Source organism: Pleurodeles waltl, chromosome 8 (genome assembly GCF_031143425.1).
Source record: "Pleurodeles waltl isolate 20211129_DDA chromosome 8, aPleWal1.hap1.20221129, whole genome shotgun sequence".
Lineage (NCBI taxonomy): Eukaryota > Metazoa > Chordata > Amphibia > Caudata > Salamandridae > Pleurodeles > Pleurodeles waltl.
The window spans coordinates 272,773,219-272,785,084 of NC_090447.1; the positions used below are offsets into that span (position 1 = coordinate 272,773,219).

The following is an 11,866-nucleotide window of genomic DNA, read 5'->3' on the forward strand; positions in this document are numbered from 1 at the left end:
TCTCGTTTTGCTACAGAATAAAGGAAGCTTCTGCGGTGATGTTACCACAGCTTGATCACTTGGAAACCGTGGTCTAAAATTCCAGCTTCTATCCAGCAAAGAAAAAGTAGCAGCGTGTTACAGCAACAGTTCCACATAAATGCTGCATATTTGCTGGATTACTTTAAAGCTGAACCAAGTCTGTGCTGTTATTGACGCACCATCTTCGAGATGCAGAAGAAATGGGTGCATTACTTGGCTGTTCATTTCCCTTAATGCATAGCGTGAAAGAGAACAGATGTGTACAAATAATGGCGGCATACACAACAGTAAGCAAATAAACCACAAATGTGCAAGTGAGACAAAAGAAAGAAGTTATTTTATATGTTTGAAGCGATCAGAGTGTGTTTTTTACTACTCTGAGCACTGACTTCTTAGGTTTTTGTAAAGGATACCCGCTGTGAAAAATGTGAAAGATGCGTCTATGCTTCGATAGCACAGTACGGGTGAAAGTTGTGCATCTTCTCCACGTGGTACACCTTCTGTGCGTCCTCTAGTAAGCAGGTAAGAAGCGTTGTCATCACTGAATATACAGCAACGCTGAGTAGCTGATCATAATGCATAAAAATGAAAAGCTGACAATGTAGACTTAAAGATAAGAGTGTGCACAAAGGGAGCCCTGTTACAAATTCAGTAACACATTTATATTGTGATTCGGATAAAAAGATTGTATTGATTTTCGATTGTAAGGGTGCAGCAAGGGTTCAACCCCCCTCCCCCGGATGATGAAAAGCTTTTGATGATCTTTTTTTAAATAACAAAAGAAAAACGTGCAGATGTGATCTGTATCCTCAATGGGGGACTCATAAAAACACTGCATCACTGCAGATGTCTCTGTGAGAAAGAACCTCCATGCACGGTGTTGTTTGATCACTGTGCAGCCAGAATGATGAGCTTCAAAAATATAGGACATTGGTAAATCTCAACCCGACTAGTCAGTAAATAGGTGCAAACGCGCCGGGGTGTACACACAAAGCTCTAGCAAGATGAGACAAAAAACCCTAGTTTCAGGTCAGAGCAAATCAGATAAAAATTACCGGCCTCCCACCAGGGGCAGGCAGTGATGAGCCAATTGAGTTTGTGTCGCCATGGACGCCGAAATTGCTGAGTCTGGAAGACAGCAACACTCTCCTGATTACAGTTTCACATTAAATCCACAGCATCAGCCTTGAACACCAATGTGCACTGCCACCCCCTCCCATTTTCCAAAGGCCTCACCCAGGATATGAGGGCCTAATAAAAAATGCAGACAACGGGAATGTGAGGATTTGTGTTAAACATTATTCACGCTTTTCTTTTGTGACCTTCATTGAGTAAAACCAGTAAGCCTCGTGTAGAGTTAGAATGCAAAGGGGGGAGGACTTGAGGATGACAGACACCCCCCTAATTTTTCAGAAGTAATTGAACAGTTGTGTTTCCAAACTCTTGAATTACAAGCTTAAACTGCAACTTTTTTGTTGATTTGGACAAACTGGGACAGGGTAAAGATGTTATAATGAATTACAGGAGCAGAATTTCAGAAATATACCTACAAAACAAAACGGCAACGATGGCAGAACATACCACACCAGTGCCAGCATATTTAGGGAAAACATTCGTGTTTTCGAATCAGACAATCAAAGGGAGAGGAAACAGAAGAAGATATGGCGGGATGACAGAGAAGCATAGATAAGCCAAGTGTCTGCTTCAGCCAACGGTGCTATGACATAAACATTAAAAGGTGCATACATTTGCTTTTCAACCCAAGTTCCACACATAAAGAAACTACTACTCAAAGACAAGCAGATCAAGTGGTAAGCAGCAAATATGAGCAAATATCTGAAAATAAGGGCAGGAACTAGTGATCTTGCAAAATACAGGAGGAGTAAGCATTAAAATTAGAGGCAAAAAGTGAGGAGAAGGTACTTATATCACAAAGTAAGGTCATAAAAGTGTATCAGTAGCACAAGTTCTCAGGACACAGACAAAAGATGTGTAAGACAAGTGGCCAGGGAATTCTTCTCAACTGTTTCTAAGGCCCACTATTTCAGAATTTAGTGGCGAGTCACCAATATTTCCTAAACAATTTGGCATATCTAACCGCTGAATGATCTAGATGTCAGGATTGTATAAGCTATGGATCTCTGAAGCTGCAAGGCCTTATGGATCACTCCTCTGCAGAGTTATTTTTTAAACAATAGGTAAATACTCAAAATGCACAGTGATATTTAGCTTAGAATAACATCAAGGGGTTGATTAGAAGTAGGGAAGAGAGCATTGATTGACAATCGTCCACAACATGCTCTGTGCGGAGTTTTCCACCTTTCAGCACATGCTTTCCTGTCATCCCGTCCAAAATTAGCTATACTCGCCCACGGAGATGTTGGGTTCTGTCTGCCCACCTTCCCTTTTTTCCTGGACTGCAGCCTTCAAAGCACATCAGAGTTTCACTCCAATAACCCTCTGGAATTGTCTCAGGTACTCTCCACAGCACCTATTGAAGGTCCATGGTTTCAAGTACCCTGGGTCTCTCTTTCCATGTTCTCATGATTCCCATCCTAGAACAAGATAGGGAAATTGTGGTTGAGGGGTGGAACAGTCTTTTCCTGCCTCTCCACCTATTATTTTCTTATCTAAGTGGGACATCAATTTACATCTTAAGAAATCTTGACACATGCACCATCTCCCACGGATCACATGTGGGGCCAGAGGGGGCATCCAGGATAGCTTTCAAACACACATCATACATGGACATTTGGAATCTCCACGTGCACCTATAGGTCGAGGCTTCCCCAGATTTCTTGTCGACACACGCATAGTTAAAGTGTGCACAGCCCTACAAATAGCTGGGAAATGTAAACCAAATTGTGGGCAATTAAATGGTTCGTGTGCAAATTAGAAACATTCGAATGACAAACATTTGCTTGAAAAACAAACAACGAATGAAAATGGAAGTATTATCATGTTCTAAAACGAGCCACAAATATTGTTTACAATGCATAGACTATGCATGCATAATGTTACAAATACAGGCGCTCGACATGTTGTTTTGACCAATTAAATGGATAGGGTGAAGCATCGCTAGGTTATGCATGAGTCAGCCTGAAATGGCTGTCAATTAGGCGACCAGAGGTAAATGACGTTCATGCCTTAAGCGTGAAAGCGAAACTTGTGGATATGAACATCTGCACGTGTTTCTGTGGACTGGGCCACCGTGATAATCTTGTCCACTAAGAAGTGTCTCTCTCTCTTTTTGAATATCAACCACGAAGGTGTATTAACCGTAAGTATCAAGAACAAAAAGCTTTACTGTAAATTATGACTAGCTGACCCTGTCAAACTGAGGCCTACATGCATGCATGGGCACAAACAGACAACACACAGGGCGAAGGCAAATACAGCATTCATAGAGTCCCCTCCTGCCATGATGAAGAAAAACTTTTATCCACCCCCACGCTTTGCTCTAAAATGCAAAGGGAAGCTTGTTAAAAATCTGCCAAACTGCGGTTGTTGAGTTCTGTTGATAGGACTGCTGGAGTTTGTCCTGTGCCTTCTTTCCCGCGGAGTGATTTGCTTTCTGGTCTTCACAGAGGAAGCTGGCTGTCCTGTGTGGACCGCAGGATTGACAGAACACATCCTTTCTTCCAAATGCTGCATTGCACCGCTGTTCATTCAACAGGAAACCCCCGACGGGGCCTTCCAACAAACCGGCGTCAAACTTGGTGGGAGTTTAAATCCAACAGCATTACCATTTCAACCCCTACACCCCCGTGCCTGACGGATTTCCAATACAAGCAACGCTCTAAATTCCTCGGTGACTGAAACCAGCTGCTCCCAACGTGGAACTTCGTCCGAGCAAAATTAATAACCTCTCCCCACACAGACTAATGAATACAAGCGAAGATAAAACAACGCAGAGGCTACAATAACCTACTGCATTTCCCAAATGCAATTACTATTCATGGTTTTCTCGGTGGCTGGTGTGCGCGCTCTTTATCTTTACAGTATATACGTCTCCACACACCACTAGAAATTACGAACACGTATGACCCAGCATTTGTTCGGATGCATGAACAGCCTAGCCAAACGTCTTGGGGATTAAAGGAGCTCTGCCATCCTATTTTAAAGTTTTGTGTATATATGACATAATGTGAAAGGCTTCCTGTGAGCCCCCTGCATTCCAGCCACATTATCCATCCTGCCTTTTGTCATTAAAAACAAAGCAGGGGCTCTTGTTCTCCTCAGAGGCTGTGTGAGTGCATCCGTGCATGTGGTTGTACAACGAGCTGAGGTGCGGCCGATGCCACTGTTTGCTGAATGAGATTATTCATGTGAAATTAAAAAGGGCTCCTCTTTTTTTGCGGCGCGAGGGGGGAGAGCTACTGCACTGGAGATGTGATAGCAGGACCTGCGCTCTCCTAGCCTGCGAAGTCCAGTTTCTCGCTCCTGCGTGCACTCTTACCTCAGGAGGGACGTTTGTCTGAGGGGCTAAGAGCGTCTTTCTGTACAAGTCCATACAGCCACATTATGTTGCAAACTGTTCTGAAACTGTTCTGACGCTGCCCGTTTCCCGTGTAGGAACTGACTGTAACCCCTACGGATAACAACGCAATTAAAATATTGTTACCTCCTCTCTGTGTTATAAAAGTTTGGGTTCTTTGCAGCGTGTGTTCACCTCTGCATGGGGCGATGAACTAGAGTTATGCAAATTGGACTGAAAAAGTACCGCCCATCCACGCTTCTAAATAAAAAAACAACTTCCCAATAAACATTGTTCATCAGCATACCAATCAATGCATTCCGATCTAAAGCATGTGATTCCACGCTATCGTGTCGAATGCAACCACTCATTGTACTAGACAGAACTGTGCTTATGTTTCTTACTGTTTAGACTTCGGGATGTATATAGCGCACACACTGCAAGGCCACCTGCTTTGAGGCGCTGCATCAATTATTCAGCCTCTCAACACCAATAGAGATAGTACCGCAACCCAAAGCATAATTTGACCTCCACAGCCACAATGAATTTAGAAAAAATATGATATACACAGCAGCAATGAGTTTTACAAGTTGTGTTTTCTTTTCTAAGACCGGGACACCCATTGTTTTCTGTTGTGGTACGAATTACACACGCAAGGGTAAAAGTAGAGTACTGGCGCGTCTCTAAACACCTCTTCACAAAATATAGCCAAGCGGCCAGGTCCTGCGCTGACAGGAGTCGAGCGCGGGAAGGATGCTTCTGAGTGCAATTCATTTCTACGGGGACTTACCCTCCAAGATCCGATTGTTTTCAGATAAGTCCGAATTCCATGCCGCAGGCAGACCGTGCAACTTTCCTCTGCACCGCGAGACCTTTTGACTCCGGCAAAAGACCACGCAGCCTCGGTCAAGATAGCTGGCTAAGCAGAAGGGATAAAAAAGGATTTCATCCCAATCTCAGGACCCTGGAAACCAAGTCCTTTCTCCAGAAGCGAACCCAGACCCGTTATCTGTATTACGGTTAATGCGGAGAGCAGACGGCACTGCATACAAATCGGCCCCTGTAGCTAGTTCTTGTGGTGGCTGCGGGCGGCCTCTGGGTCCTACTGCCATCGCTCTCAAGAAGAGTGCGGAGCCGGGGAAACCGAGACGCTTTTCTGCCACATCGCGCGCAGTTATAAAGGAACCGGGTCGTTCTTTGAGGCACTGTATGCCTAGGAAGAAAATCGACATGTGTACTCTACTGGCCTGAAAATATGGTAGTTGGCCAACATTTTAAAATAAGACACCTCTAACAAAGCATCTGAATTCCAGTTACTATGGTGAATTTAGGTACCAGATGATCCCTTGACATTTTTGAAGATGAAATAGTTTCTCGACGAGTTTGCTCGTTATATCACGCCAATTAAAAATACCAACGTTTCCTCTGAAAAAATATAGTCCCCAGAAGCAACATAATGTTGAGATGCTAAAATGGCAATAAACACACCCAGGGCGAATTATTTTTGTCTTGACATTACCAATTGTTAAATTGGATTTTACATAGAATACTAATTATAAGTAAGCGGGGCGAATGAAAATTGTGTTTCTTTTGTACAGTCGTATGTGTGAGGGCACTGATTCTAAAAAAAACAGGAATTAACACATTTTCTAGGAATACTAGTCATTCAGAGGAAAAGTTCAATACGCAGCTGTAGCTCGCATATCTTAATTTGAAACAATGTGCAGGTCTGTATGAGCACGAAATGCTATGTGAAAGACACCTTTGTTTGTTATGGACATTTGTGAGTGCACTATCACCCAGTAGGGTATCTTGGCGGTGAGCACTTGTGTGTCTACGTGGGGCCTAGTGGATCTACTGGAAAAGCCTGGTATTTAGCTTCTTGTGTGAAGTGGGGAGGAGGCTCTTAGGTAAGGAAACTAGGGTGACCACCTGGCATTGAGGCAAATTCTGGACAGGACTGTTAAAAATTCAGGACAAAGGGTCAAAATTCAGGACAAAAATTCAGGACAAACGGTCAAAATTCAGGACAAAAATTCAAGAACAAACGTCAGTTTTACAGACACGCGCAAGAGAGGCCATGTCTCACTATGTTGTCAGTGCATTTCTTTACCCTTTTTTTAACATAGCACTATTTATTCACTGTGGACCTTTTGTGATTGCCTCCTGGTATGCTACATTCAGGTGTCACATTACGTCCTTGTTCAGTAGTAAATTAATGCCCTTCAGTACTGCGGCAAGGCCATCATCCCTACCCAAATCTACCCGATCTTTCCTGAAGAGAAAGTAACAGCAAAAATTTTATTATGTTTCTGAACATTTTAAAACCCCTGGCAAACAGTTTGGGACACATTAAGGTAATTAACCTTATGCCAGTTTAAACAAATTGAACAAAAACATCTGGCTTACCCCAACCGCCCATGGACTTTCAACCTAATTTTTTTTAAAGAGGCAGGGCAGATGGTGTGGGCGACAGTCTCACACCTAATGTCAGGATGTGATGTGCCTATAACTTGTCTGTAGTCTCACTGCACTAGAGTGTATAAATGGAACTCTACATTTATCTCAGAAATTGGAGCCCGGACTACCAATCAAAGATAATCAAAGAGGAGGATGAAACTGAGATCAAATGGGAGATCCACGGCAAGTAATTCAAAGGGTTGTTGCTAAGAACTGGATAAATAAAGAAGAGAAGAACAAGGTGGGACAATTCCTACAATCAGACAAGATGGGTCCACCAAGACTATTTGAAGGTATTGGCCACCTAGGGAGTTGTCTCTGCACACAGGAGCGAAACAGAAGGGGCACTGTCAAGTGGTTGAACAAGCAACACCCATCAACCTTGGCAACCTCTTCTGGTGCAATGGTCCGCTGTTAGTGCTTTTGAAAGGTGAGCAGGGGCCAGACCCCTTGCAAGGTTGTGCAAGGCAATTGCTCGCTTTGTCCATGTCTTTATATGGTTTTGAAATTGAGCAAAAGCCAAACTAGAGATCTGGGTTATCCCGAAGGGTCAAGTACACATAGAATCTTCAAAATATTTGGGATGTAAATTGCACAAACAAAATTTAGAAATTTTAAAATGTAATTAGTGTTTCTTTAACATATGGCACTGTTTTTGCCTTCATATACAATTAGATCTCAGATTGAACTGGGAACCAGTTACCTTTTGATACCTAGTGATTAATATCTACCATTCTTACACTGATTTCCAGGATGAAAATCTCTGCAGAGCGAACGGTCCCTCCAAGCCCAGTTTGCTTTTTGGTCTTCTCTTCTGCTTTCTGTAAAGGCCACGTGGCACTAGTGAAGATGGTGTGCTACCCCAATGATAGTATTAATTTGCAAACCTTCCCCTGCTTGTCCTTCATTCCTTCTTCAGATAGGCCACACGTCTGATTTGGTCACTGCGGCGCCATCGGGAGCTCTTTCCACTCTAAAGCTAACTGCGGGTGGATTAGGTCTTCTGGACTTAGGATGCTATTATTCAGCTGCACAGGTCCAATGGGTGGCTCACTGGCTTTCTGCCCACTTCCCTGCATGAGATGGGGTTTACCAGTAAAGACTTTTAAGGAAGGCTTAATGCACTGCTCATTGTTTCCTACTGACCATTCTACGGATCACCATCTGGGGTTATCATGCACAGCTTTCTCTTGGCTTGCCAGAACCTGTAAACTGACACGAAGAAACCCTATGCTCCTGCACTACCTTTGCTAAGCCTTCCCACTTACACAGGATGGCTGTGCTCGGAGCAACTCCATCAGTGGCCTGTTGCAGGTGTCTTAAAATTGGGGACTGAACAGTGAGCTACTAAATTTCCAAACCCTTGTGGCAGACTATCATGTTCACGCCGGTCAACTCCTTACTTACAACCACCTTAAATAATCATTAAATGCCCTATTTCATGTCTGCCACCTAGCACTAACCCTACAAGAGGTGTGCCAGAAGCTCTGTACCATAGGAAATGGTGGCAAACTGATAGAATGGGTGTACAGACCTTTCCTGCAACATGGAAACCACTCCAGGTCTTCTCGCCATACTACCTGGGTGATTGATGTAGCCAAACCTCTGCAAGATATGGACTAAAAAACTGGACTTTCCCCACAAAGTACCCCACAGCTGTCACTTTAAGTAAATTCATAGTACTTCCTTGTGAATGCATTTTGCCTGTTGCTTGCCATTGACCTTGCGGTTTGTAACTCACAATTTGTTGCTTTCAATTTGCTGGCTTTATTTGTTTTAGGCTATGCAGCTTGAATTCAGCCCTTCCCTTGCCAAAACCTTATTTACAGTATCCTGCCGAGTGCCTTTCTGTAAACAGGCCTGTAAATCTTGTTCTTATCTTATCATATTTGCTGTGCATTCAAAGAACAAAGTCAAATGTCAGGCTCTGTCTTCGGTGGGAACTTAGTGTTTACTTTCCTTTCTCTGACTTCAAAGTGAGAGGGTTTATGCGACAATCTTGCTGGATACTGGGGTTAGGAAAGAGTTTTTTCTATCACATGACAACATTTAAATAAACTTCAGAATATATCAGAATTAGAAGTACAAATCAAGCACATTTTTGTTAATTCTGAACTGTACTGGAAACAAATACCTTTACATGATTAAAACAAATCATTGCATTAGGTGATGCAATTTCCACACATCATCATCTGTGCACAGTATAGTTTGATTTGAAAAACTGTATATCTGTGCAAATGTAATGGTCATTTCAATCAAAAATGTGTTGTCTGTAATGGAGGTGTGTTAGCATATCATCCATACTGCACTCCACTCTGCTCTGCTCTGCACCACTACACGCCACTGCACCCTAGTCTGTATCACTCTACTCTACTCCATGCCACTGCACCCTTCTCCATTCGGAACCACTCCACATTATGCCACTGCACTCTATGCTACCTCACACTATGCCTCTCTACTCTACTCTGTACTACTCTACTCTATGCCACTGCACTTTATGCCTCTCTACACCACTGCGCTCTGCTCGTCTGCACGCCATACCACTCCAGTCTAGGCAACACCAATCTAATCCGCACAACTCCACTCTCTGCCACTCTGCAACACTACACTGTACGCCACTGCACTCTAAGCTAATACACTCTAAGCTAATGCAGTTTACTCTGCAACACTCAACTCTATGCCCCTGCACTCTACATCAATACACTGTATATCACTCTAATCTACTCTGCATCCCTGCACTCTATGCCACAGCACTCTACACTACTTTACACCATCACACTCTATGCCACTTTATGCAACTCCACTATAACCTGCACCTCTCCACTCTAAGCCACCTCACTCTACTGTGAAATAATCTACTTTATGCCACTGCACTCTGTGCCACTGCATTCTATTCCACTGCACTCTCCACTCTATGCAACTGCACTCTACTCTGAAACAATCTATTCTACGCCACTGTATTCTAAACCACTCTGACCACTGCACTCTAGTTCAATGCACTCTACACCATTGGACGCTGACACTCTGCAACACTGCACTGGCCGCCACTATATTCTACACCACTCTGCTCTGTACTACTGCATTCTGCACCAATATACTCTATTCCACTGCATTCTATGCCACTCTACTCTGCCCAATGCCACTATATGCAACTGCACTCTACACCAGTGCACTCTAAACAACTGCACTGTGCCCTTTACTCTGCACCACTGTACTCTATGCCACTGTTATCTGTACCACTCTACACCACTATACTGACACTCTACTTTGCAACTCTGCACTCTACACCACTCTATGCCACTGCACTCTAGGCACTATACTCTACTCTACACCACTCTACAATACTCCACTCCGCACCACTCTACACCACTGCACTCTGTGCCACAAGTCTACTCTGCACTCTATGACACTGCACCACTCTGCATTACTGCACTCTGCTACTCTATTGTATGCCACTCTACTCCACTGCACTCTATGTAACTCTACCCCATGCCACTCTATGCCACTGCACTCTGCGCCAATGCACTCTAAACAACTGCACTGTACGCCACTGCCCTCTACTCTGTACCACTGTACTCTACGCCACTGCTCTCTGTGCCACTCTACTCCACTCTACATCACTGCACTGACACTCTACTCTGCAGCGTTGCACTCTCTACCACTGTACTATACACTGATGTACTATGTACTACTGCATTCTATGCCACTGCACTCTATGCCACTCTACTCTGCATCACTCCACTCTACAGCACTTTGCTCTACTCTGCACCACTCTACACTACGCCACTGCACTCCCTGCAACGTGAGTCTACTCTGCAATCTATGCCACTGCACCACTCTACGCTAGTGCTCTCTCTGCCACTCTAATGTATGCAACTCTACTCCACTGCACTCTATGCCATTCTACTCTGTCCCACGCCACTCCATGTCACTGCACTCTAAACCACTGCACTCTACGCTAACACACTCCAAACAACTGCACTGTACCCCGCTGCACTGTATTTTGCACCACTGGGCTTTACGCCACTGCTCCTATGCTACTCTACTCCACACCACTATGCCACTAACTTTAAGCCATGCTGAACAGCAGCTACTCTGGTGTATAACATGGCTAATGGCTAAAACACATTAACAAAGCCAATAACTCTTTTGTAGATGAGACCTATTGCTTTGCCAATGTTTGTTAGTACTATGAGGTACCTGAAAGAACTGTGAAAAATACAATTACATCATAATAAAGGCTGCTACAAAAAGCGCAAATACATTTTGGTTAAATAAAAAAAAAGTGCTTCTGAAATACAGATTTGAATAATATACAGTTTATACCTAATACTAAAAAAAATTATAACACTCCATTCAAACCACACACTCCACAGCTCACCTTGGAACACCATTACAACACCTCTCTAAAAGTAATGTCTTTGCCATCAGAAAGTAATGTCTTTGCCATCAGAAAACTTCAAGTGACTCCTTTTAGTAAAGTCAATGTGGGTTTTCAAGCCCTTTTGTATTTGCAGATTTACCAGTTGTGCACATTTGCATGTCTTTAGGGAAGGAGACCCCCTGGCAAGAAGGTCTGATTCTTAGCTGTCTGCCCCTCCCTCCCTCAGAGCACAGGAGACTCCCTGCCTTTGAAACCTGCTGGGGAAACTCATCTGCCCGTAATTTCGCCCTGCCTTCCCTTGTCCTTTAGGTGAAAGGCTGAAATTACGGACAAATGCCGTCCGTTAAAGGTTTCATCACGGACAACGGACGGCAGGGCGAAATTACGGACACTCCGTGAAATTTACGGACGGGTGGTCACCCTAAAGGAAACAGGTCATTCCACGCTTTAGAAGTACGGTAGGCTCAACCGCCAGGTATGGATTTCCGTATGCATGGGATGTGTGCAAGTAGGAGTCCAGACGA

General features: G+C 43.8%; 1 protein-coding gene across 2 annotated transcripts in view; it reads right to left on the reverse strand.

The window, feature by feature from the left end:
* Window positions 1-5,542, reverse strand: part of ROBO1 (roundabout guidance receptor 1) — a 1,423,180-nt gene extending 1,417,638 nt beyond the window's left edge. For both annotated transcript variants that reach the window (XM_069204141.1, XM_069204140.1), the window contains exon 1: window positions 5,289-5,542. The gene's annotated coding sequence lies outside the window, so the exon portion shown is untranslated. The remainder of the gene's footprint in view (window positions 1-5,288) is intronic.
* Window positions 5,543-11,866: the final 6,324 nt, after the last annotated feature.